Raw genomic sequence first — 3811 nt, forward strand, 5'->3', positions numbered from 1 at the left:
CCGACAAGCAAATAGTATGAGCTTCCGCTGAGCAGAGACCTTGACAAGGACACAGCACTGAGCTCAGGCACAGTTTTTAGGTGGTGGGCATTACAGGTAGAGAAACAAAGCTACAAAGCCCTGCCATCACCCGTAGCCTCCCAGAGGCAGCCTCCCTTCACCCTTGGTGTTGGGTTATGGGGCACAATATCTGCAAACACGAGAACTGGTATACAAAATCATTTTTTTCCCTGAACAAAGGGGACACTCTGTAATCAATTTGGGGGTCAGGGCACAGGGGGGGACCCATGGAGATTAAGGTCACCATTACTAGGAGGGCAAAACAGCGAAAGAGCTGGCCAGCTCCCCAGCCCGCCCCACCACCAGACATCACAGCTACAGTGAGGAAAGTGTCTGGCTACAGAGAACAACACGGGATCTCACAGATATATATATGTATCAACAACTTGTGCCCTAGCCAGTTTGGCTCAGTGGATAGTGTCAGACTGTGGACTAAAAGATCCCGGGTTCAATTCTGGTCAAGGGCACATACCTAGGTTATAGGCTCCTCCCCAGCTCTGGTCAAGGTGCATACAGAAGGCAACCAATTGATGTGCTTCTCTCACATCAATATTTCTCTCTGTCTCTCCCTCCTTCTTTTACATTCTCTTAAAAAATCAATGGAAAAATATCCTCAGATGAGGACTGAAAAAACACACAAAACTTGTGATTTAGCACCACCTATTAGAAAATAAGAGAAAGACCCCTTTGCATTAATCTGCTAGAGAAATGCCACTCATATACATAGATGCCTGGACAGAGAAAAAAAATCTATCAAATACCACAAATAAACAAGGTAGCAAGGCAGCTCACAAAGAGAATGAAAAATCTCCAGAAAACAAACTTAAAGACATAAAAATATGTGATATAAATGACAGCAAATTCAAGACTGCAGTTATGAAAATGCAAAATGTGAGAAAATACAAACAGGCAATTTAATGCACTCAAAAAACATATAAGCATAGGAAATTAACACCATACTAAAAAGACTGAAACTTTAAAAAAGAAGCAACCAAATTCTGGAGATGAAGAACTCGATAAGAGATCAAGAATGAACAAGCAAGCATAGGAAATAGAGCAAAGCAGATGGAGGAAAGGATTAGTGGTATCAAAGAGAGAAATCTAGAAAAGATACAGAGGGAAGAAGAAATTTAAGCATAAAAATGATATATAAGAACTCTAAGAAAACTATCTGACTCCATCAGAAAGAGCAATCCGATCTAACAATAGACAAACATGGTAATTAACCGTACCTCCGATACGCTTCCCATTGGCTAATCAGGGTGATATGCAAATTAACTGCCAAGAAAAATGGCGGTTAACTGCCAAGAAAGATGGCGGTTAATTTGCATACATAGGCACAATGATGGGAGGCAAAAGGGGAAGGATGGAAGAAGCCACCTGCCAGTGTTAGAACCCAGGTGGCAGACAAGAGCCGGAGAACTGGACTGCCTTTGCCAGCCCTGGGCCAGAAATCAGAGAAGCCGGGTGGGGTAGGGAAGAGGGGATGTCCGCCTCTTCCCTGCCCCACTGGGCTTCTCAGATCACCGATGACCCGTGATCGGAGAACACCCAGAGGCGGGACCAGAGGCCAGATTGCATCCCTGCCTGGAGACGCAATCCGGTCCCGGGGCGATGCAGCCAGGCCCCAGAAGGAGACCCAGTGGCCGGGGCTGTGTCACCATCGGGGCACACGATCTGGTGCCCGGGCAGTGGCGCATCCCCAGCCCCAGAAGGAGACCCAGGGGCCTCCCAAGCGGAGAGTCTCCTGTGCGGTGTCAGGACAGGAATAAAGATGGAGGTGACTCAGACGCCTGGCCAGCGGCGTTAGACCAGCAAGCAGGGCCTTTTAGCAGGAACTTGGGTGGGGGTGGGGCAAGGAAAGCGAGCGGGAAATAGAGAACTACAACTCCCAGGAGGCTTAGCATCCAGGGCCTGTGTGCCCTGCTGTGAAATCTGATGGGCATGTAGTTTTGCAAGCCACTTTAAACTAGAGGCTTGCAAGGTTGGAAGTTCTGGCGGGAGCCAGGGAGAAATGGAGCTGGGGCAGAGAGAGGAGTCCATGGCAGCTGTGGGCTTTAAGGAGTTCTCAGCACCTCCCGGCTGGGAACTGGCGCTGCAGGTGGTCACATCCTGGAGAGCGAGCTTGAGACCAAAGTGGAGTTCCGGTGCCAAGGGGAACTCAATCACAGGAAGTACCAGGTACTGGGTCGGCGCTGCAGGGATATCGAGCAGGTGAACGAGCGGGGCCTGAACAGGCACCATCAGATACAGAGGATAACACGGAGACTCCAGCAGAAGCAGATGTTCCTCAAGAGGGTGCTGGACTCCTACGGCGACGACTACTGGGCCAGCCAGTTCACCATCTTACTGGAGGACGAGGGCAGCCAGGGCACAGATGCCCCCACCCCAGGCAACGCTGAGAACAAGCCTCTGGATAAAGAGGGGCTGTCCCTGCCCAGGAGGACAACAGCGCCTGCAGAAGCCAGCAGCCCGGCCCCTGGTGAGGGGCCCAGCGGTTGGAAGAGGTGGCGAGTGCCACGGGAAGGGTGCGGGGCGGGAGTCCCACTGACTCCAGATCTGGCCCCCATGCAGATAAAGGTGGAGAAAGACTTTGGCTTCAAAGTGGTCAAGGCTATGGACTCAAGTTGGGTTTCTCGGGGACCAGACAAGCTGCTGCCCTACGCCCCCCTAGCCAGCTCCCCCTTTGACTGACCCACCCCACCCCCCAATAAACGGACCCCATGCTCTCCTCGGCAAAAAAAAGCTTATAGAGGCATGCTTATAGGATCCAATAGTATAAATATAGATGTAACAGGACAATAAAAAGAGAACCTGGCTATGATGATCACCTGAACGCTGCCTCTGTGTCATTCCTTCTTCGCCAACTCCATCCACACCTTTGGGAACCTCTGGACCTGCTGGGGCTGGACCCCAACATTCTTATAAGGACTTCAGTGAGATGGGCTAAGAGTCACACTGGAACTGCCTCAATTTAATGTAATCCCCTCTTTAAATGTCTTATCTCCATATACAGGTACCTTCTGAGGTACTGGGGATTAGGATTTTAACATACATTTTGTTGATTACCCAAATCAGCCCTTAACAACCAGCATGTTTCAGAAAGTAGATTCCTACAGGGTTATTTACAAAACATCCAGAAGTATTTTTAAAAGAATGCCCACCGCGCGGGCCCCTCCCGGTGAAGAGCAAAGGCCTGGGTTCCGGGTGCCGGAGGAAAACTGGTGCCAGCAGCAAGGGGAAGGGGCCCCCAAGGGGCCCCAGATTGCGAAAGGGCACAGGCCGGACTGAGGGACCCACCCGAGTGTACAAATTTTTGTGCACCGGGCCTCTAGTCCTATATAATAAAAGCGTAACATGCAAATCGACCAAAAGGCTGAACGACCAGTCAGCGGGGGGCGGGGCCAGCAAGTAGGCAGCACCAGGCCAAACAAGGCGTCTGCCAGTGGGCAGAGGGAGGGGACAGCGATGGGGGTGAAGGGCACGGCAGGGACCAGTGGCGGCAGAGGGACGATAGCAGGGGGGGTGGGGGGCAGGCCGCGCGGGCTGGTGCCATCCCGATTGGCCGTCTGATCAGCTCCCGCAGAAAGAGGCCGGTGGCGGCGGCGGCAGCAACAGTGGGGTGATGGGGGCAGCGCCGTCCCCTGATAGGTTTGCCCTATCGCCTCCCATAGAGGGAGGCCAGCAGTGGCAGCAGCGGCGGGGTGATGGGGGCGGCGCCATCCTGATCACCTGCCCAGTCACCTCCCGC

At 52.2% G+C, this 3811-nt stretch overlaps 1 protein-coding gene and 1 pseudogene across 9 annotated transcripts in view; one reads left to right on the top strand and one right to left on the bottom strand.

Annotated features, from left to right (window-relative positions):
* Window positions 1-3811, bottom strand: part of ARHGAP12 (Rho GTPase activating protein 12) — a 199358-nt gene that overhangs the window by 86233 nt on the left and 109314 nt on the right. The gene's annotated exons all lie outside the window — the stretch shown is intronic.
* On the top strand, window positions 1590-2805 carry LOC102755988 (annotated as a pseudogene).

Source organism: Myotis davidii, unplaced genomic scaffold (assembly GCF_000327345.1).
Source record: "Myotis davidii unplaced genomic scaffold, ASM32734v1 scaffold909, whole genome shotgun sequence".
In the NCBI taxonomy this organism is placed as follows: Eukaryota; Metazoa; Chordata; class Mammalia; order Chiroptera; family Vespertilionidae; genus Myotis; species Myotis davidii.